The sequence below is a fragment of the Eulemur rufifrons genome, chromosome 7, assembly GCF_041146395.1.
Source record: "Eulemur rufifrons isolate Redbay chromosome 7, OSU_ERuf_1, whole genome shotgun sequence".
NCBI lineage: Eukaryota > Metazoa > Chordata > Mammalia > Primates > Lemuridae > Eulemur > Eulemur rufifrons.
This window is the reverse complement of record NC_090989.1, coordinates 201,301,914-201,326,192: the sequence shown is the minus strand read 5'-3', so window position 1 is coordinate 201,326,192 and position 24,279 is coordinate 201,301,914. Positions and strand designations below refer to the sequence as shown.

The following is a 24,279-nucleotide window of genomic DNA, read 5'->3' as shown; positions in this document are numbered from 1 at the left end:
CTGGGTGACAGAGAAAGATGCCATCTCCACAAAAAAAAAAAAAAAAAAAGAAAAAGAAGAAGAATCCTTGTACATGTACAAAAAAGTCAGTAATTTCCACAATTCTTATGAAAATGTCATAAATAAATCCTTGGGGTACAGTTTGAAAACCCCACTCACATATCTGGCAGAATTAAAACAAAAATTCTCTCTAAAAATAAAAATACAGCATAATAAACACATTTAACATTAATTTTTCCTTCTCCTGGACACTAAAAAATTCTAATGGAAATGAAAATGATGATGTCATCTACCAGTAATGGGGAAAAAATGAGGCTGTGGACAAACACACTATGTTTTGATTTATTAAACCTCAAGTGAATGTCTCTTTATCCCCCCCATGAGTGATGGGTTACATTAGTAGCCAAAGTCTTCTTTTTCATTAAATACTTTTATAAATATTGTGGTCACTGTGGTTTCCAGCCATCTTCTTCAGACAGTATATCAGTGGAAAAGAATCCCCATTCCCAGCAAATGTTAAAACTACCATATGTATAATCTTCTCACAAACCTCACACTAAGCATGGGTTTTAGGGTTTTCAGGAGGAAAATTACAGGGAAAAGAACAGTTCTGGAGGCAGTGGCTACGGCTGCCTGCTTCCCAAAGCCAGAACACCACACCCTAAATTCCGAGAGATAAACAACGTAAGAAATCTCTAATGTTCTCACTGTAAAGATAAGAAAACAGACTCATGCAATCCTAGCTGTGAAGCAAGCAGCTTAGCCAAGATCTGAACTCTGGTTTTGACCCTTTCGCAGTGATCTGTCACCAAATCTGCTCTCTAGGCACTCAAGTAATCTGGTTTTCATCTCAAAGGCATCTGAATCCTACGGCTTTATGGAAGTGTGGACCCATCATGGTGATGAGAGTAGGTCTCTGTTGATGTGGGCTGCAGGACATAGTTCTATGTGTCCTTCAGTGTCTGTTGGGGGAAAGAAGTGATGACTAGTGATTCCAGCTTGATTGCTGTAGGAAAAGGGAAGCATAACAACTTGGATTCTTTTCAGTTCTCCCATTTATCAGCATGTTAGGCAAATTATTTAACTCCATGAAGCTTTCGTTTCCTCATTTAGCCCTCTGCGATACCTCAGTTTTCCTTCTTTGTAAACTGGAGGATCGTAACACACACCCTTGGGTTGTACATAGCAAGGAACCAGGTACCTGGCACTCAGGAGGTACTCTTTCATGCTGGCTCCCTTGGTTTCCCTCCATCTGGCTTCCCTTGTCATCTGTCATGTATAGTATGTGCAGGAATAGGTAAGTACCCGGTTCTGCCAAAGAGCATACCAAAACTGTCTATTTCTAGGTTGCTTTAAAATTCTATAAAACTATTTAAATGCTGAATAACAAATAACATTTTTTGTTATTTGTGTGCTTTGAATGCACACTCCTATGGCAATAAATGATAATGTAGTTTTTAAGGAAGGAAATTAAACTATAAATACCAAATGTGATTTTCTTTGTACAGAATTTTTCCTGTAACTTTAATTCTTCCTGAACTCCTGTCAGAATATTACAAGTGGTTAGTTCTGACACGTGTGATGTAAAAAGGAAAGAAAAAAAAAAGAATACTACAAGAGTTAAAATAGGTTGATTTAGATAAGCAAAACAATTTCCTATATTCTGTAAGGACAGAATATAAACTTACTGTATCTATCCAAGCCTCAACTTAAATAACAGCTATAAAAAACAACATGAAGCTAAATTTTAAAATCCTTCCAATCAATAAAATCAGTGGTTAGGTTAAATCCTGCATTTTTTGCAGTTCCATGAATTATCTACAATAAAGAATATAGGAGGAATAACAAGTTCTGGCGGGGTGGGGGAGGAACAGGTAAGATAGTACGTCCTGCTCTTCTGGATATGCTGATACAGTGCCTGGGAGAAATGAAAGTCAAGGTGACCAAATAAAAGCTGGCAATTTGAGTATGAAGCTTAGGAATATTTAGAGCTTAAAACAGATATGTAACTCATTAGCAGATGTTAAAGCAATGGGATTAATGGAGGTGCTCTTTTATGTTTATTTAATGAATGAAGCAGACCATGAGGGAGAGCCAGAATGGGAAGAGAAGAGGGCCAACAGGGATCTGGGGAGCATCAACATTTAAGATATGGATAGGGTGGGGGGCAGTACAAGATATTGAGGAAAAAAGGCAGAAAAATAGTGAGCAGAATGACTTCCAAGAATAGGGCAAACAGTAAGAAAATGACAAGAAAAGAGCTGGGCATGGTGGCTTATGCCTGTAATCCCAGCACTTTGGGAGGCTGAGGCAGGAGGATCCCTTGAGGCCAGAAGCTCAAGACCAGCCTGGACAACATAATGGGAAACAGGCTCAAAAATAGGCCGGGCGCGGTGGCTCACGCCTGTAATCCTAGCACTCTGGGAGGTCGAGGCGGGTGGATCGCTCGAGGTCAGGAGTTCGAGACCAGCCTGAGCAAGAGCGAGACCCCCTCTCTACTAAAAATAGAAAGACATTATATGGACAACTAAAAATCTATATAGAAAAAATTAGCCGGGCATAGTGGCGCATGCCTGTAGTCCCAGCTACTGGGGAGGCTGAGGCAGTAGGATCGCTTAAGCCGAGGAGTCTGAGGTTGCTGTGAGCTAAGCTGATGACACGGCACTCACTCTAGCCTGGGCAACAAAGTGAGACTGTCTCAACAACAACAAAAAAATAAATAAAAAAAATAAATAAATGAAAGCAAAAAGGAAAGAAAAAAAAAAAGAGAAGTAGAGGGGAGGGGAGGGGAGGAGAGGGGAGGGGAGGGGAGGGGAGGAGAGGGGAGGGGAGGGGACGAAGAAAGGAAAGAAAGAAAGAAAATAAAGAAATTGACAAGAAAAAAGAAGGCTGATTAGATGGGTTTGGAGCCACTAGGACTTTTGAGAGGGCAGTTTTACTAGAGCCATAAATGCAGAAGCAGAATTGCAGAATAAGGCATAAATGGGACGTGAACATTTCTCATAGATTACTTTTTTTTTTTTTTTTTGAGACAGAGTCTCACTCTGTTGCCCAGGCTAGAGTGAGTGCCGTGGCGTCAGCCTAGCTCACAGCAACCTCAAACTCCTGAGCTCAAGCGATCCTCCTGTCTCAGCCTCCCGAGTAGCTGGGACTACAGGCATGCGCCACCATGCCCGGCTAATTTTTTTTTTCTATATATATTTTTAGCTGTCCATATAATTTCTTTCTATTTTTAGTAGAGGTGGGGTCTCGCTCTCGCTCAGGCTGGTCTCGAACTCCTGAGCTCAAACGATCTGCCCACCTCGGCCTCCCAGAGTGCTAGGATTACAGGCGTGAGCCACCGCGCCCGGCCTCATAGATTACTTTTTAAAAGAAATTGAGTGGAGAACGCAATGAAGGAATAGATGGCAGTTTGAGGACAAACAGGATGTAGGAAGATTCTTTTTAGCTGGCAGAAGCTTAAGTATATTAGCAGAATAAGAACAAATTAAGATAAAGCATACTGCCTTGCTCCTGAATCAAGTATGCAGTCCGACAGGCTCCATTTGTGACCCCACCTGGGCACAGTCACTGCTCATCACTGTCCACATGAGCTCTAATGTCATGCTCTCTAGATAGTTTAGTCTACTTAAGAATTTGCATTCTGGTTTATGTCATGAGTCCAAAAGGATGGACACTGGGGAGGTATGAATTCACACCCAAAACTGGACCAGCAAACCTCCTGACCCAACACCAAGGGATTTATGACCAAGTTACCCAACTTTTAACATTCATATGTTATCTTTTGCTGTCATGGACAAGTTCATGATGATACTCTCTTCAGTTATGATATATGAACCTACTGGCTGCTCACATGTTTATCTGTTTTATTTTTTGTCTCTTCCACACTAGACTATGTCAGACTGGTATCTTTGATTTGTTTTACATTTATGGTAGAACTTCCCTTATCTCACAAGCAAAGTATATTTAAAAACATAGGACATCATTTTTGGGAACTATGCTATATAACAATAAGACCATTATACCTAACTCCTTACCATATAACAGTATTATATATATCTCACCCAGAATATTTTCCTGCCTGAAAACTGTGGCTTCTATTCACGATAATTCTGATTCAGATGCATCAACTCTAAGATCATCTTAAGGAGAAATGATACCTTTGCAACACTGAATGTTCATTCCCCAAGTGTGGTCTCTGTCCCACTTTATATTTAAATCTTCTTTAATTTTATAATTTTCTCTGAGGAAAATTATAATTTTACAATATTCTCTGAGGATATCTTACTCATTTTTTGCTATATTCTTAAGCACTTGATATATTTTTTGAAATATACTTGATATTTAAATCACTTCTTTTCCTTAATTTCATTATCTCACTGTATAAAGATATAATTTATTTATTTTATTTTTTGGCAGTCTAACTCGTTTTTATTAAAATATATTTCCAATCTGACAGTTGAGTTGTGGAAAAGCTTTGCCCAACATCAATGATCACATGCAGTAATAAAAGATTTTATACCCTGGCAAGTATGGGGTGGGCAGGCCCCTAATTAGGACTCTCACATTTCAGATATCCTTTTGTTCCCTTTGCCAAGTTGGAATAAAGGATTTATCTTAATCCTAATGGATCTGACAGGCATCAATTTTCACATTAGTTTACAGTCTGATGTTCTGTGACATGGGACGTCCTTGAATTTTGAGCAGAGAGAGCACCTTTCTAGCAAGAGAGCTTTTGTGATGTCAAAGTAAAAAAGGACCCTCTAAAGTAGAACCATCAGCATGGTGGATCATGCAAGAGCACGGCAGAACCATGAGCCTTCCTAGCGACACACATGCAGCATTCTGGGCCTCTCTGGGAGGCCTAAATACAATTCATTTTCATATATTCACTGTGTATCTGGAAAACTCTAAGGATGATTTTAATAATTTATCTGAAAATTCTTTCAGATTTTCTATATATACAATCATATGATCAGGGGATCATAACAGTTTTTCCTTCCTTTACTTCTTTCTTAATACCCTTATACCTTTCTTCTTCCTTTTCTTGCTTTACTGCTCTGGCCAGGACCTTCTGTAGGCCTTATGGTCTTGTTCCCAGGAAGGGAAAACTTTTAATATTTGACCATTGAGTATTTTTTAATAACAGCTTTAGTGAAATATAATTTATGTACATAAAAGGCACACTTCATATAATTCAGTGATTTTTAGTATATTCATAGTTGGGAGCCATCACTACTATCTATTTTTAGAACATTTTGTTCATCCCATAAAGATAAACATACCCTGTATCTGTTAACAGTCGTTCGCCACCCTCTCACCCCCTCACTTTAGGCAACCACTAATGTGCATGTGCTTTCTCCCTATGGATTTGCCTATTATAGACATTTTATATAAATAGAATTATTCAATATTTGGTCTTTTGTGTCTGGCTTCTTTCCCTGAGCATAATGTTTTGGGGTTCATCCCTGTTGTAGCATGTGTCAGTATGTCATTCTTTTTTACTGCCAACTAATATTCCATTGTCTGGATATGCAACATTTTATTTATCCATTCATCAGTTGATAAACATTTACATTGTTTCTACATTATGGCTGTCATGAATAGAGCAACTATGAACATTTGTATGCAAGTTTTCACGTCACATACACGTTTTCAATTCTCTTGGGTATAGCGCTAGGAGTGGAAGTACATTGCTTTCTGTAGATATTCTGTCAGACTATAGAAGTTCCCTTCTATTCCTACTATCGTAAACATTTGCTTTCTTTCTTCTTCTTCTTTAACCATTAATGGACGTTGAATTTTATCAAAACCTTTTCTGCATCTATTAAGATGATCACAGTGTTTGGATTTTTATCCTTAAATTAACTTTTGATGTCTTCAATAATTCCAGTATAGTCATGATATATTATCCTATTTATATATTGTTGGATTTGGTTTGCTAATATATACATATTTTTTAATCTATGTTCATTACTTTGAGATTGACCTATAAAATTTTCCTTTCTTGTAATGATCTTGGCAGTTTGTAGTATAGTTATACTGGTCTTAAAAAAAATTATTTGGTAGAATTCACTGATGAACAATATAGGCCTGAGGTATTCTTTGTGGGAATATTTGAAATAATGGATTCAATGTCCTTAATGGTTGCACACAATTCAGATTTTCTGTTTTTTCTTGTAAGAACTTTGTTAAGTTGTATCCGTGGTGATAGCAATTTTTCTAGTCATCTGTGCTTTTTCTCTTTTTTCATGCATCAGTCTTATTATAGCTTTTATTAGACTTGCTTTTAAAAAAACAATTTTTTTTTTTTTTTTTTTTTTTTTGAGACAGAGTCTCGCTTTGTTGCCCGGGCTAGAGTGAGTGCCGTGGCGTCAGTCTAGCTCACAGCAACCTCAAACTCCTGGGCTTAAGCGATCCTACTGCCTCAGCCTCCCGAGTAGCTGGGACTACAGGCATGCGCCACCATGCCCGGCTAATTTTTTCTATATATATATTTTAGTTGTCCATATAATTTCTTTCTATTTTTAGTAGAGACGGGGTCTCGCTCTTGCTCAGGCTGGTCTCGAACTCCTGACCTCGAGCAATCCACCCGCCTCGGCCTCCCAGAGTGCTAGGATTACAGGCGTGAGCCACCGCGCCCGGCCTAAAAAAACAATTTTTGAGATGCAGAAAAAGTATTTGACAAAATTCAACATCCTTTAAAGATAAAAATCCTTGAGGGCCACGCCTATAATCCTAGCACTCTGAGAGGCCAAGGCAGGAGGATCGCTTGAGGTCAGCACTTAGAGACCAACCTGAGCAAGAGCAAGACCCCATCTCTACTAAAAATAGAAAAGCTGGTGTGGTGGTGTGTGCCTATAGTCCCAGCTGCTGAGGAGGCTGAGGCAGGAGGATTGTTGAGCCCAGCAGTTTGAGGTTGCTGTGAGCTAGGCTCACTCTAGCCCCAGGCAACAGAGGAAGACTCTGTCTAAAAAAAAAAAGAAAAGAAAAGAAAAAGAAAAGATAAAAATCCGCAAAAAATTAGCTATAGAAAGAATGTACCTTAACACAATAAAGGCCATTTATGACAAGCCCATAATTAACATCATACTCAATGGTGAAAAGTTGAAAGCTTTTCCTCTAAGATTGGGAATAAGACAAAGATGCCCACTCTCACCCCTTCTATTCAACAGAGTATCGGAATTCCTAGCCAGAGCAATTAGGCAAGAGAAAGAAATAAAAGGCATCCAAATTGGAAAGGATAAAGTTAAATTTTCCCTCTTTGCAGATGACATAATCTTACATATAGAAAATCCTAAAGATGACACCAGAAACTATTAGAACTGATAAACAAATTCAGCAACGTTGCAGGATATAAAATCAACTTACAAAAATCAGTAGTGTTTCTATATACTAACAACAAACTATCTGAAAAAGATATCAAGAAAGCAAACCCATTTATAAGAGCTACAAAAAAAAAAAAAACAAAACCTTAGGAGTATACAAGGAAGTGAAAGAACTCTACACTGAAACCTATTGATGAAACTGAAAAAGTCACCAATAAATGGAAAGGTAACCCTTGTTAATGGATTAGAAGAATTATTATTATTAAAATGCCCATACTACCCAAAGTGATCTACAGATTTAATGTAATCCCTATCAGAATTCCAATGACATTCTTTTTTTTTTTTTTGAGACAGAGTCTCCCTCTGTTGCCCCAGCCAGGGCGCAGTGGCATCATTCTAGCTCACTGCAACCTCAAACTGCTAGGCTCAAGTGATCCTCCCACCTCAGCCTCCCAGAGTGTTAGGATTACAGGCATGAGCCACCTCGCTGGCCCCAATGACATTCTTAATGGAAATAGAAACAAACAATCCTAAAATCTGTATGGAACCAGGAAAGACCCTGAAGAGCTAATGCAATCTTGATCAAAAAATGCAAAGCTAAAAGCATCACACTACCTGATGTCAAAATATACTACAAAGCTTTAGTAACCAAAACAACACGGTATTGGCATAAAAATGGACTCAGAAACCAATGAAACAGAATAGAGAGCCCAGAAATAAATCCATGCATTTATAGTCAACTGTTTTTGGACAAAGCTGCCAAGAGCACATAATAGGGAAAGTACAGTTTCTTCAATAAATGGTGCTGGGAAAACTAGATATCTACATGCAAAATTAAATTAGACCCTATGTCACACCATAAACAAAAATTGACTCAAACGGAATTAAAGAATTAAATGTAAGACCCAAAACTATGAAACCACTAGAAGAAAACATAGAGGAAAAGCTCCATGGCATTGGTCTGAGCAATGATTTTTTTGGTTATGACCTGAAAAGCACAGGTAACAAAAGCAAAAATAGACAAATAGGACTATGTCAAACTAAAAAGGTTATGCACAGGAAAGGAAACAACAACTGAGTGAAAAGACAACCTACAGAATAGAAGAAAACATTTGCAAACTATACATCTGATAAATGGTTAATATCTAAAATATATAAATAACTCAATAGCAAGAAAAGAAATAATCCAATTAAAACTGGGCAATGGGGCTGGGCGCGGTGGCTCACGCCTGTAATCCTAGCACTCTGGGAGGCCGAGGTGGGCAGATCGTTTGAGCTCAGGAGTTTGAGACCAGCCTGAGCAAGAGCGAGACCCCACCTCTACTAAAAAATAGAAAGAAATTATATGGACAGCTAAAAATATATATAGAAAAAATTAGCCGGGCATGGTGGCGCATGCCTGTAGTCCCAGCTACTCGGGAGGCTGAGACAGGAGGATCGCTTGAGCTCAGGAGTTTGAGGTTGCTGTGAGCTAGGCTGACGCCACGGCACTCACTCTAGCCTGGGCAACAGAGTGAGACTCTGTCTCAAAAAAAAAAAAAAAAAAAACAAAAACTGGGCAATGGGCTGGGTGCGGTGGCTCACACCTGTAATCCTAGCACGCTGGGAGGCTGAGGCTGGCAGATTGTTTGAGCTCGGGAGTTCAAGACCAGCCTGAGCAAGAGTGAGACCCTGTCTCTACTAAAAAAAATAGAAAGAAAAATTAGCTGGACAACTAAAAAATATATAGAAAAATTAGCCGGGCATGGTGGCGCATGCCTGTAGTCCCAGCTACTCGGGAGGCTGAGGCAGAAGGATCGCTTGAGCCCAGGAGTTTGAGGTTGCTGTGAGCGAGGCTGATGCCACGGCACTCTAGCCTGGGCAACAGAGTGAGACTCTATCTCAAAAAAACAAAAACAAACAAACAAACAAAAAAAAAAACAAAGGGCAACAGACCTGAAAAGACATTTCTCAAAAGAAGACATACCAATGGCCAATAGGTATATGAAAAATGTTCAGCATCTCTAATCATCAGGAAAATACAAATTAAAACCACAATGAGCTATCACCTCACACCTCTTAGAATGCGCATTATCAAAAACACAAAAGATAACAAGTGTTGGTGAGGATGAAAGTGTTGGTGAGAAGAAAAGCTTGTACACTGTGGGAATGTAAATTAATACAGCCATTATGGAAAACTGTATGGAGATTTCTAAAAAAATCACATAGAACTAACATATGATCTAGCAATCCCACTACTGGGTATTACCAAAGGAAAAGAAACTAGTAAATCAAAGGGATACCTGCACCCCCATGTTTATTGCAGCACTATTCACAAGAGGCAAGATATGAAAACAACCTAAGTGTCTATCAGTGAATGCATGGATAAAGAAAATGTAGTATTTATACACAATAGAATACTATACAGTCATAAAAAAGAAAGAAATTCTGTCACTTGCAGGATAAACCTGGAGGACATTATGCTAATAAGCCAGGCAGAGACAGACAAATACTGCACCATGTCACTGATATGTGGAATCTAAAAAAAAAAAAAAAAAAATCTTAACTCCCAGAAGCAGAGAGTAGAATACTGATTACTAGAGGCTGAAGTGTGGGGAATGGAAAGATGTTGTGGCAAAGGGTGCAATGTTTCAGTTAGACAGGAGGAATGAATAGGAATGAATGATAAGTATTTGATGTGATGGATTAAAAGAAAAAAGCCCCAACTTTTGGCATTGTTGATCTTCTATATACATGTTTTTTATTTCACTGGTATTTTTACTCTTTAATATTTCTGACAAACAATCTCAGGACAAAACGTTGCTCATAGTAATTTCCCAGATCTGGGCCCCATGATTCCACACTATCTTCTCACTTCATTGATGATTTTCAGATGTTTCTATATGTAATCTAGCTTTTTTAGTTACCTCAATGGGAAGGTTAGTAGAATAATCCAATGTGTCAGTACTGGATATAGAAAACTGAAATTTTTAACTGTGTAAATGAAGCAACTGTCACACTTCAATGTGAATTAGTTTAAAAGACATTTGAACTATGGCCTGAGAAAGGGAGGTTTAGTTCTAGAATAGGCCTAAAGCAAGATAAGACTTCTATTTCTGAGTATGGCCCTATTTAAAAATTTCCAAAATTTAGCTTTATTTGGTTATGAATATCTGCAAGGTTGTCATATGGTAAGCAATTGCACCCTTAAAGGAAAAACTCACTGGTACTCTAGACCACAAGGGGAAAATAGTGAAAAGGTGACATTACTTAAAACAAATGGCATCTGAAGGAAATGTTCTGGAGTCTAAATCCTCACAGGCAAATAATCTTGTGGCATGGGTAATGCTTGCTCTGTTTATGTCCTTTTGGTGACCAATACCACACTTCCACAGAGTATTGTCAGAGCCAAGTTTCAGGACATAACCATGTCTGCAATAATAAAAGGGGTAGGAGAAAACATAATACCAGAATTTTCCATGTGCTAGTGTGGTTAAAATAGTTTCTGCAAAAGGACTCATGTAACAGTCCATTAAACCACAAAATTGTAGAGCAGGGACCTCAGAAATGATAAAATTTGGTTTTTTGCAACCATGTCAATATTAGCATGGCAGTTATTGGTACTCCTCAATGCTGTTACTTTAAGAGTTACTTCTTTTTATGATTGCTTATTTTCTTTTTAAAAACTATTCTTTTCTGATCTGGTTATATAAAGCTCAAAACATTAGAAAATATAGAATTACATAGTAAAAGTCTCCCCATAATTCCATCACCCAGAGATAACTACTGTTAACAAATAGTTTGTTGTTTATTCCTTCCAATTTGCTCTCTAGTAATATACTAAATTACATACATCAAAAGAAGATAAGACCATAATACATGTATGGTTTGAAAATCTCTTTTTTCCTCTTGGTATACTCTGGACAACTATGCATGCTGGTATTAGAGTTACTTCAGTCTCTCCAAATTTCTTTATGGTAAGCCCATCATTCTCTACCAATACACAACATTTTTTTTTTTTTTTTTAAATCCATGGTTACAGTGCTTCAAAGAACTTCCCTGGAGGCACACTTTTGCACCAAAATATGTGTTTCTATAATGGATTACTAAAATGAAATGCTGGGACAAACAGTATAGCTGCTGTTAAACTGTTCTCAAAAGAACATGAGCGTTTCTGTTTGCTCTACACACTGGCCAACACAGCATGTCAACAACATTTTTTTCCCCAAAAACCAATGTATGTGTTTCAAATTAGGCCATGATTTTTGATTAGCAGTGATCCTCAAGCCCCACTACATGTTGGAATTATTTGGATAATTTTCAAAAATACTTATGTATAAGCTCAACTCCCAAATTTTTGTCATCAACATTTCACTGATAGTGAAAAAATAATCTTACTGTTTTAATGTATGTTTCTTGGCTATTACTGAGGCTGAGAAATTATTTTCTTCTGTTTATTGACATTTCCTATTCTGTGAACTGTCCATTTAAAGGCTTTTGCCCATTTGTGTACTCATCTTTGTCTTTTTGTCTTGTCATGACTTTTTTGTTTTTGAGACCGAGTTTTGCTCTGTCACCCTGGCTAGAATTCTGTGGCATCAACACAGCTCACGGCAACCTCAAACTCCTGGGCTCAAGTGATCCTCTTGCCTCAGCCTCCTGAGTAGCTGGAACTACAGGCACATGCCACCTCACCTGGCTAATTTTTCTATTTTTAGTAGAGATGGGGTCTTTCTCTTGCTCAGGCTGGTCTCGAACTCCTGACCTCAAGTGATCCTCCCTTGTCAGCCTCCCAGAGTCCTAGGATTACAGGCGTGAGCCACTGCGCCCAGCTGGCTTGTAATGATTCTTGAATTGAGAAAAAAAATTTCTTTCAGAGTTTTAGAAGTATTTATCCATTATCTTCTTGTTTCTAGAGTTGCTGTTCAGCAGTCTGAAGTCATTCTAATCCAGATCCTCTGATTTACTTTTGTCTCTGCAAGTATGCAGGATCTTCTCTTTGTCTCAGTATTCTTAAGTTGCATAATTATGTGCCATGGATATCCGTCTAATTTCATCTATAACACTGAACACTCAGTGGGCCCTTTCATACTGGAAATCTGTGTCCTTTAATTCTGGGACATTTTCTTAAATTGTTTCTTCATTGATTTACACAATTTTCTCTGTTTTCTTTTTCTGGAACTCCTAACTAGACACTAAACTTCCTTGTCTGGTCCTTAACTGTATCTTTTCTCTTCTGTTTTCTAGCTACTTCTTTGCCTTTCAAGCCCTATTATTTAGGAGGCTTCCTTAGCTTTATCTCCTAACATGACTATTGAGTTTCTCATGTGTGTTATCAAGCTTTCAATCTCCAAAGTTTTCTTTTCTGATGTGCATATGTATGGTGGGGGGAAGTTCTCAACACTAACATTAGAATCTTCCCAAATGTTTAGTAATCCTGAACTATTTGCTCATGATTAAGAATACAGGATTAAAACACTGACTAAAAGCTCTGAAGATATGGGTGGAACTTGTCAAGTTTGTGCTTGCAGCTGGGCTGTATTAGTAGCTAGTTTGGATTCTGAACATGGGGGCTCCCTGCTCCACCAGCCACCCACCTCAACATCCAGCTGCTCTAGGCCAAGTAGATGAGCACAAGGGTTCTAAAGTGGGGGCAAATGTCTAATATTTAGAACAAATCATGGAGACATCAACAGGATTGGGGTCATCTTCCCTGCTACTTTGAGAGCAGTTTTTGAACCTACCTTACTGTTTCTAGGATCTCTAACTTCCAAACCTGGAATATCCCCAGGGCTGTCCTCCACCATAGGTTTTGGGATGTGGTATCTTCTTTCAGAAGGACCTTGTCTGCCTTTAGTCTTTAAGGAATTTCTCAACATTACTTGTCTTCTATTATCTTTGCAGTATGTTTTACATTTTTAAAACGAATATAGTTTTCATTATTTTAGGCATTTGGGTGGCCCAAATTTTAATTCAGTCCCTCGTCTTGATTCAGTCTATCCAGGTTATTTTACAAAACCTTGATTTGGTCTATCCAGGTAATTTAAATAAGGATTTAGCTCCTCTTTGTCAAATAATTTGGACCTCTGAAATAAGGATATGAAAATTTTTGAAATAATTCTTCTGTAATTACCTAGTCTAGGACAAGCACTGAGTTAGGCCTTTTATATATATTATTACTTTTCTTTTCAGAAAAATTTGAAAGGTACATATTATCATCCCAGTTTTACAGAAGAATGAACTTTAGCCAGAAACATTCAGTAACTTGACTCAAGTTCCCCCATAAAGCAGCGGGGTTGGGCTTGGAATCCTGACTTGTCTCTAACTTGCTCATTTGCAGATGAAGAAAATAAGGCCAAAGTAGACAACTAATTGCCAGAGTAACAGATTATAATTAGGAGCCTCGCAGCTCCTTTGCACATTGCTTTTTTATTATTTCATACTTAGATACTTAGATTTCCAATGACATTAATATGTAATTGCTTTTTGTTTTAATAATATTGTGGGGGAGACTGGGGTGGGCGAGTAGAGAGATGAGAGAGTTAAATAACATTAACCCGATTAAAAAGAAACTCTAGATATATATAGCCTTTAGCTGAACAAGAGTATCATTCCCATAGTCTGATAAGGCTCAAATGATATACTGGCAAGCATGAACAATGAACAGTAAGATTTTTTTAAAGCAAATAGTCTGTGAAAACCACAGATTTCTTTTCTTAATCAAGCTCATTTTTGTGCGTCCAACTGTGCCTTTTGAGGCTACAAGCGAAATGCTACTTCCCCTCCCCATCCCTGTTTTCCACTTTTCCTATGATTAAAAAAAAATTTCCCTTGGTAACCATTTTTCCTGGTTACTTTCTTGGCTGATTTTCTGCACAAAGCACTGGAAGGCATTTATCCCCAAGGGAGGCAGTTATTTTAGATTTTACTAAGAAGTCAGCTAGCATTTTTCAACATTCCCTTCTGTTCTTTGTTTTTAAAGAAAAAGCTCTGATTTTGTTTCATTTTCAGCTGGAGACTTAAATGACACCAAGCAAAGCCTACTTAGTTTAGATTTCCAGGTAAAAAAGTTTTAAATTTTAAGTTTCTACTAAAGCATGTGGAATGGTTTTAATATTTGGGTATATTATGTTGCAAATATGTTTAAGCCTTCAGTAAATTGGCTCTTTACTAATAGATTTTAAAAGTTCAAAGTATCTATTATTCTGTTTACTTGTGTTTTTCAGGATGTACTTCCCAAGTATTTAAAACTTTATAGCATTAAGATTAAATTATTTTTATATGTTTAGATACAATTATGTGCTGAATAGAAGTATAAATTGGTTTGAAAATTTCATTTTTTCTCTATTTTTAAGTCCTAAAAGAACATAAATGATTAATTTAAAATGTTTTTCATTTTAAACATATTAAATGAAGTGAAAAGAGATAACAGACATCTCATGGATTCCTGTAGAAGTTTAAACTTCTAAATTAATATTTTTAAAGTTTACTTAAGACAACTGATGAAAAACTTTAAATGGAGAAAATAAGTTAATCAGCGTTTTTAGATGATACTTAATGTTGGGATAAACACAGTAAGTGCCAGAAGGAAACAATATACTTGATACAAATGATACTGTGACTAGAGTGCCAGAAAATTTACCTCTAGAAACATAAGCACTCAATTATGAAGTTGTTTATTAAAGCAAATATTAAATACAAAGGAAAATTACATAAATGACTGAAAATAACAAAGGCTTAAACATCAATCATAAAATTAGTATGGAGGGGCCCTTTCATAAAATTTATTTAAACATTTCAATGAGACAATTTAGATACTGATTTTTGTCAAAATTAAGATAGCTCTGTAAATTTATTTCTGTACATATTTATTTAGATTTCTGGATAAATAAAAGTGGGTCAGTTTGGGGGGAAAAAGACAGGGTAAGAGAGGTGGTTTCCAGGATGAGGATACTGGGAGGGAGGGGTGTGCTTGGCTTGGCCACAGTTGGCACGTTCTTTCCTAAGCACTCCCTCAGGCAATGCCCCATAAGTGAGTGCTTATAGGGGGCCCAGGGACAGCAGGCCGCCTGAGACCCTCATGAGAGTTTAACTCCAGAGCCCTCACATCCAGAGCCTGACTCCTCACAACAGGATGGAGGGTCTGCACATATGCTCGTCAAAGCAAGGAAATTTCAATGTACATACTTTATGCAATTACAGAGCATTTATGATGTCCATCAGAAGCCACCTGCCCTGTCACTCAGCAAATTCTAGTTCTATCCTGTCTTTCAGTTCAGTTTTTCATTTGCTTTTCCCTGCTGCTGTTGCTATTTCTTTCCAACATACTATACATTGCTCTCTGAATTGATTTTTCATGATTTCAGGTGCCAATCAGCTAATGGATTTGCTCCTTCTTTATGTTCTGTATGTTTGTTTTTCTAAAACTAAAATACACTACAAATAGTTTTTCAGATATACGTACATTTCAATGACCTACAGTAATAGTTTTGAAATGACTACAGTAATTAATGTACATATATACTGAAAAAAACCTCTGTATGCTGAGGTCAGCTGACATCAAGATATCTTAGAGGCTGCCATTTTTGTTCAGCTAAGGTGATGAGGTGGCAAGTTGGAATATGAAACAAGTGAAACCTGACTAGAGGAGGATGATTCTGGCAGATGAAGTTATAAAAAGGACTACTAATGGGAGGGGAGGGGGGAAAAAAAGACTGCTAAGATTCAAGAGGACAAACTGAGCAGACATTGTGCCCTCTTCTCCTCTTATCAAATCCCTAGAAATAACAGAAGATATATCACAAACAAATAAATACACGAATATATAGCTGCACTAGGAAATAAAAAGGGGAGCTTCTGGTGGGACAGAAACCATGAGAAGTCCTTCACAGAAGAAGAGAAGATGGGAATGAATTTAAAGAGGGAAATGTAGCCTTGAATAGGCATGGGAAAAACTGAGTAAGGAGAGTTTGTATGGGAAAGAAAGAAGTTTTTATTTTAAAAGATCCCAAGAAGGATAAATAAACAACTACCATCACCTATACTAAGGCACACTGTAGTAAAACTTCTGAATATCAAAGATATGTTGAAAATTTGAAAAAACTTTGGAAAAAAAGTAGTTTTCTTATAAAGGGATGAGAATCAGATTCAAGCCAAACTTCTTAATAGCAACACTAAATATAAGAAAATAACATCTAAAGTATTAAAGGAAAATGATTGAAATGATTTTGAAACCATAATTCCATTTCCAACTAAACAGAATGATATTTTAAGATATATACGAACCATGAAATTTTACAACCTACAATATTCCCTGAGAGAAAGATATATTTTTGAAAGAAATAAGATGAATCTGAGGGGGCTTCTACTTCTGATAATAGCAGACAAGGAAGTCAAACCATTAGACCTGCTGAGAATAACGAGAAAAACAACAGGGCCAATATTTGGGATAGGACTGAAACTCAGAGAGGTCTGGAAGAGCTTTTCTTTTGGAAGCATCTGTGGATTCCAGAAGAGGTGGTTGAGAAAATTAGCAGAGCTTTAAAATAGCCTCATGAGGTTAGAGAGAAACAAAGAAATAGGGCCAAGCAAGTAGGGGGTGGGTGGTTGATGGTGAGGAAAGGTAATGCTAGTGAAATCAGCAGGCTTTGGGATGGACGCAAAATGCAATTATTAATTGGATATGGTGAAGCCTAGCTTCAAATCATTCAATAAATGACTGGTAGTGTCCTTAATCTTATGCCCAAAGCAGATGTATATCCTCTTTGGATAGAGAATACATAATCCTAGTCCTCAAAGTATTTTCCTAATTTTTCATATACAATGGCTGGCACCCAATCAAAGGTCATGAGGCATATGAAGAGAGAATAACATGGCTAAAAACCTAAAGAAACAACAGACAATAGAAATAGGCACAAAGATCCAGAAAACCTGGTCTTCAGACACAGACTTTAAAACAAATGTGATCAATATATTCACAAAAGTGAAAGATGAGCATAATAATTTCAATAGAGACTTGAAAACCAAAAGAATACAATAAAAGAAACAAGGAAGTCAATTGATAGATTTAATACCAGATAAACCACAGCTGAAGACAGTGTTAATGAACCAGAAGATAAGTACAGAGAATAACCAGGATGAATCATGGAGTGACAGAAGGACAAAGGAGGGGAAAGTGACATTAAAGGCACAATGAGAGGGCTACTATGTATGTAACTGTAGTTCTAGAAAGAAAGAGGAGAGGGAAAGGTGAAGTACTATTTGAAGAGATTAGGGCTGAGAAGTTTCCAAATTTTATGAACAACATCAGGCCTATAAATTCAGGAAGTACTATGAATCCCAAACAGAATAAAAACAAGAAAATCATACGTTTATACAGAGCAAAATAGCCAAAACCTAAAGGCAATGAGAACATCTTAAAAGCAGCCAGGAAAAAAGTTAATTTTAAAGGAGAAATACTTAGATTGAGAGATCACTTCTCAGTAGAATCAATGGAAAAAAGAAGACACAAAAATTGTATCTTCAAGCTGGGCATGGTGGCTCATACCTGTAGTCCCAGCTATTCAGGAGACTGGGGCAGAAGGATTGCCTAAGGCCAGGAGTTTAAGATCAGCCTGGGCAACACAGTGAGACCCCATCTCTAAAAAGTATTTTAAAAAAAGAAAACTCAGCTGGGTGTGGTACCACATGCCCGTAGTCCCAGCTACTCGTGAGGCTGAAGTGGGAGGATTGCTTGAGGCCAGGAGTTTGAGACCAGCCTGGGAAACATAGCAAGACCTTGTCTCTAGGAAAAGCAAAAGAGAAAAAGAAAAAAAAAAAAAAAGAAAAAAAAAAAAAGGGAAAAGAAAAGAAATCATATTTTTAAAATGCTGAAAGAAGACATTTGTCAGTCCAGAATTCTATCCAGCAAATATATCCTTTCAGAATGAAAGTTATATATAAACATTTTCAGATAAAAAAGAATTAATCATCAACAGACCTGCATAAAAGGAATTAGTAAGAAGTGTTCTTCAATCAGAAAGAAAATAATCCTGATAGAAGACTGGAGATACAGGAAGGAATGAGAAAAACAAAAAGGATAAATGTTTAGGTAAATCTAAATAAGTGGTTCTCAACAGAGGGGCATGCTACATTTGGTAACATTTAGAAACATTTGCGGTTGTCACAACTGGGGGAAAGGTGCTATTGGCATCTAGTTGTTAGAAGCCAGGGATGCTGTTAAATATCCTCTAATACACAGGCCAGCTCCCTACAAAAAATAATTATCTAGCCCAAAATGTTAATAGTGCTGAGGTTAAAAAAGCCTGATCTAAATGAACTTTGACAAAATAATGATATCAATCCCTTGAGGGTTTAATATACAGAGAGAGAGAGAGAGAGAGAGAGAATATCAAAATAAATGAGAAAAACAGAATATGTGCTGGGATAGGATAACTGGAAAGTTCATCCTGGTTCTTGCGTTATTTGGGAAGAGGTAAAGGTACTTATTTATATTAGACTTTGCTAAGTCAAGGATATATGTGGTAATCTCTACAAAGAACAGAATGGAAAGAATGGAAAATAACTTACAACCCTGACTCAAGCATTATAAATGCAACCCATATAACCAAAAACATTTGTAATATTTTAAAATTAGAAAAAATAAATATTTAAAAGTAAAAAAAAAGAAAGAATGGAAAATAATTACAAAGGATATAATAAAAACTAAGCAATCAATTAAAAACAAAGCAAACAGGCAGTAGAGGAGCAAAACCTTATTTGATTTTCTATTTATTTTTGTGTCAGTATTATTATTTGTATCTTTCCAGAAATGTGTTCATTTCATCTAAATTGACAAATTAAATTGCATAACATTGTTCACAATTAAAAAAAGAAATCAGAAAAAGAAACAGAACAGGTAGGATAAATAAAAAAAAAAGAAAGTAGACTTAAACATATCAAGTATTACATTAAATATGAATAGACTAAATGTACCAATTAAAAGACAGACTGTCAGATGGCATTAAAAAACCCCACGATATGCTACCAATAGAAAGTATATTGAAAATATTAAAATAAAGAAAGGTTGATAGTGAAGTGATGCAAAAAACATATCAGGCAGACATTAACTAAAAGAAAGCACCTATGTTAATATTAGACAAAGTAGATCTTACGGCAAAAGCACTACTAGAGACACTGAAATTATCTACCTAATGATGAAAGCACCAGAAAGATATAACAATTCTAAATTTGTACATACCTATAATTATCAGGACAAATAGGACAAATTATTAGGACAATTAGAACAAATAGGGTAATAGTGTTAAAATCTTCTAAATCCTTATTGTTATTCTGCCTACAATTTTTTTTTTTTTTTTTTTTTTTTTTTTTTTTTGAGACAGAGTCTCACTCTGTTGCCCAGGCTAGAGTGAGTGCCGTGGCGTCAGCCTAGCTCACAGCAACCTCAGACTCCTCGGCTTAAGCGATCCTACTGCCTCAGCCTCCCGAGTAGCTGGGACTACAGGCATGCACCACCATGCCCGGCTAATTTTTTCTATATATATTTTTAGCTGTCCATATAATTTCTTTCTATTTTTAGTAGAGATGGGGTCTCGCTCTTGCTCAGGCTGGTCTCGAACTCCTGAGCTCAAACGATCCGCCCACCTCGGCCTCCCAGAGTGCTAGGATTACAGGCGTGAGCCACCGCGCCCGGCCCTGCCTATAATTTTTAAAATAGACTTTATTTTTTAGAGCAGTTTTAGGTTAACAGCAAAACTGAGTGGAAATTGTAGAACTCCCATATACCTTTTCCTGGACAATCAACACCTCACACCACTGATGAACCTATACTGACATATCATTATCACCAAAGTCCATAGTTTACATTAAGTTTCACTCTTGGTATTGTATGTTACATGAGATTTGACAAATGTTTAATGACATGTATCCACCTTTATAGTACAATGTCCCTTGGTATCTATGGGGGATTGGTTCCAGGACCCCTCCTCAAGGATACCAAAATCTGAGGATGCTCAAGTCCCTTATGTAAAATGGTGTAGTATCTGCATATAACCTACACATGTGTTCCTGTATACTTTAAATCATCTCTAGATAACTTATACCAAATACAATGTAAAGCCTACGCAAACAGTTGTTATATTGCACTGGCTAATGAATAATGACAAAGAAACAAAAGTCTGTATATGTTTAATACAGATGCAACCATAGTAGGCCTAAGTATATTTTCGACTCGTGGCTGGCTGAATGCGCAGATGCGGAATTCATGATATAAAGGATTGGCTGTAGGGTATCAGAATAGTTTCACTGCCCTAAAAATCTTCTGTGCTCCACCTATTCTATTCATCCCTCCCCATACCAAGTCCTGGCAACCACTGGTGTTTTACTGCCTGAATAGTTTTACACTTTCCAGAATGTCATAGAGTTGGAATCATACAATATATACCTGTTTCAGATTTCAGATTTCTTTTACTTAGTATCATGCATTTGAGGCTTCTCTACGTCTTTTTGTGGCTTGATTCCTCATTTCTTTTTAGAGATGAATAATATTCCATTATCTGGATGTACCATATTTGTTTATCCATTCACCTATTGAAAAACATCTTGGTTGCTTCCAAGTTTTGGTAATTATGAATAAAGCACCTATAAACATCTGTGTGCAGAGTTTTGTGTAGACATAGATTTTCAACTCATCTGTGTAAATACCAAGGCACATGAATGTTGGATTGTATGTCAAGAGTAAGTTTAGTTTTGTAAGAAACTGCCAAACTGTCTTCCAAAGTGACTGTACTATTTTGTACTCCCACATGCACTGAATGAGAGTTCCTACTGCTCCACATGCTGATCAGCACTGGCTGTTGTGTTTTGATTTTAGACATTCTAATAGATGTGTAGTAGTATCTCATTTTAATTTGCAATCTGTCTACTATTTCTAAAATTAATATTTGAGACAAGAGTGTTGAAATTTTAGATGGTAATTGTGGATTTGTCTATTTCTTCTTGTAGCTCTTGAAAACAAGTTCACTGATTTTTTTTTTTTTTGCAATGTCTAATGTGCTATTCATTCTTTGTAGTATATATTTTTCCTCTCTCACATTCTAGTTTTCATCCTTAAAAGTTGGAGGCTTGGCTTGGGGCTCACACCTGTAATCCTAGCACTCTGGGAGGCTGAGATGGGAGAATTGACTGAGGCCAGGAGTTTGAGACCAGCCTGAGCAAGAGCAAGACCCCATCTTACTAAAAATAGAAAAAATTAGCTGGGCGTAGTGGTGTGTGCCTGTAGACCCAGTACTTGGGAAGCTGAGGCAGGAAAATTGCTTGGTCCTAGGAGTTTGAGGTTGCAGTGAGCTGTGATGATGCCACTGTACTCTAGCCAGGGCGACAGAGTGAGAGTCTGTCTTGGAAAAAAAAAAAAAAAAAAAGAAAGTTTGGTTTGGATTTTTAAAAATATCTCTTCCATGTTTCCGTTTAGCACGGTTAATCTTTCCTCTACCTCTTGAACATATGGAATATAGGTATAATAACTTTTAAAGACTTCCTTAATAATTCTATCAGCAATGTCATTTCTGGATTGGTTTCAATAGATTGATTTTTCTCATCATTATAGGTCAACTTTTCCTGTTTATTTGTGTGCCTGGTAAATTTACAATGGATTCCAAAATACGTGTTGGGTGCTCTGGGACATGGTTAAGTTATTGTTTGATTCTTTTAGAAAGGTTTGCTTTTATGGTTTGTTAAATGGGATCAGAGCAGACTTTAAGCCTATAGCTAATTATTTTCCTCCACTGAGGTAATGCCTTTCTGAAGACTCTACCAGATGCCCCACGAATTATAAGGTTTTCCACTCCGACTAGTGGAACACAAACTCTTCCTGGTTTTTTAAGCTCCAGGGATTTTTTTCCTTTGTCCTTTAGGGTAGTTCTTTCTCTGGTCTTGAGTAGTTTATTCACCCACATGTGCTATTCAGTACTCAGTTGAAGACTTGAGAGCCCTGAAAGACTTTCTCTGGGCTAGCTCTCTCCTCTCCATACTCTGCCCTGTGAACACTAGTCTCTTTGGTATCCTCAGATTCCCAGCTCTTTCTTTTCAACTCAGGGAGACTATTGGGCTCTGCCTGGGTTCCCTTCCTGTGCCTGGAAATTCCCTCTAGGCAGTAAGCAGGTCAATCATAGGGCTGTCAGGGATTTTGATGTGCCTTCCTTTCAGGGATCACTGTCCTGATCTTCTCTATGTTTAATGTTTGGAAAACGTTTCATATATTTTGTCCTATTTTTAAGTTCTTTCAAGTATAATCCATCTTGGCTAGAAGTGAAGTTAGATTTGATAAGTTTTGTCACAATAGTGGTGCAATGGCTGACAAGTTCTCTAAGAAGTGACCATGATGTAACTTCATAGCCTCTACAAGAATTGTCTTCGTGGAGCTGCTCTGGTTACTAGTCCAACCGGCAGGAATGTTGTTATGGCAATGCAGGGATGGCAACCTCCACAAAACAGTGCCCATATTCTTGACATTCAGTGATATATCATATGCCAGAATATTTTTTTTTCTCCTTTGCCACAGACCACGAGTGTTGGAAAATACGGCAGAATATTAAAAATAAGTCAGTTAGTGACATCTGTATCTAGGCCAAGGACCCAGGGTAGCAACCTTGTGTTTGCTACAATCATTATAGTTTTCTGCTGAGAGAAGATCACAATATTTGGCCAGACTTAAAACTGATCAGCCTGCATTTCCTAAACATTTGGGTGGTAGACACTGTGGCTTGAGGAATGCACACATTAGCCCCAGCACATGGTTTTCCATTTAGATGCCCTTGAAATTTCCCACAGCTTGCTTAGGTTATGAAGCAGACCTCTAAGACAGTAGCATCTGGACATTAACAGATTATAGCCATGTGTCCCTTAAGGATGGGTATACATTTTGAGAAATGTGTTGTTAGGCAATTTTGTCATGTGAACATCACAGAGTGTACTTACACAAACCTAGATGGTATAGCCTACTACACACCTAGGCTTTCTGGTATAACCTGTTGCTCCTAGGCTACAAACTCACACAGCATGTTATTATACTGAATGCTATAGGCAATTACAACATGTTGATAAGTATTTGTATATTTAAACATATCTAAATATAGAAAAGGTACAGTAAGAATATTGTATAAAAGATAAAAAATGGTACATCTGTATAGGTTACTTATAAATGGAGCTTGCAGAACTGGAAGTTGCTCTGGGTGAGTGAGTCAGTGCTGAGTGAATGGGAAGGCCTAGGACATTACTGTATACTACTGTGCATTCTATAATAAACACTTATACACTTAGGCTACACTAAATTTATAAAAAAATTTTTTCTTTCCTCCATAATAAATTAACCTTAGCTTACAGTAAATTTTTCACTTCATAAACTTTTAATTTTTTTTAACTTTTTGGCTCTTTCGTAATAAAATTTTTCTTAAAACACATATTGTTCAGTTGTACAAAAAATATTTTCTTTCTTCATATCGTAATTCTGTAAGATTTTTTCTATTAATCATTTTTTTCTTTTTACTTTTCAAACTTTTTGGCTAAAAACTAAGACACAACACACACATTAGCCTAAGTCTACATAGGGTCAGGACCATCAATATCACTGTCTTCCATCTCTACATCTTGTCCTATTGGAAGGTCTTCAGGGGCAATAACACATAGGGAGCTGACATCTCCTGTGATAACAATGCCTTCTTCTGGGAAGGGCTGGGAAAATGGGTTGTGGATGACATAAGTCACAGAATGCCTTGGCAGACAGGTGGAAAGAAATCTCCTAAGAATTGTTGAAAACCTACAGAACAGTGGGGCCCATAGAGGGGTTAGCTAACTATGGTCCAGGGGCCAAGTCCAACCACTGCCTTTTTTTATAATGAGTTTTAATGGAACATGGCCACACTCATTTGTTTACATACAGTCTATGGTCATTTTTGTTCTGCAATGGTAGAACAAAATA

At 37.2% G+C, this 24,279-nt stretch overlaps 1 protein-coding gene across 1 annotated transcript in view; it reads right to left on the bottom strand.

The window, feature by feature from the left end:
• The window catches only part of CENPP (centromere protein P), a 247,032-nt gene that overhangs the window by 30,933 nt on the left and 191,820 nt on the right, over positions 1 to 24,279 (bottom strand). The gene's annotated exons all lie outside the window — the stretch shown is intronic.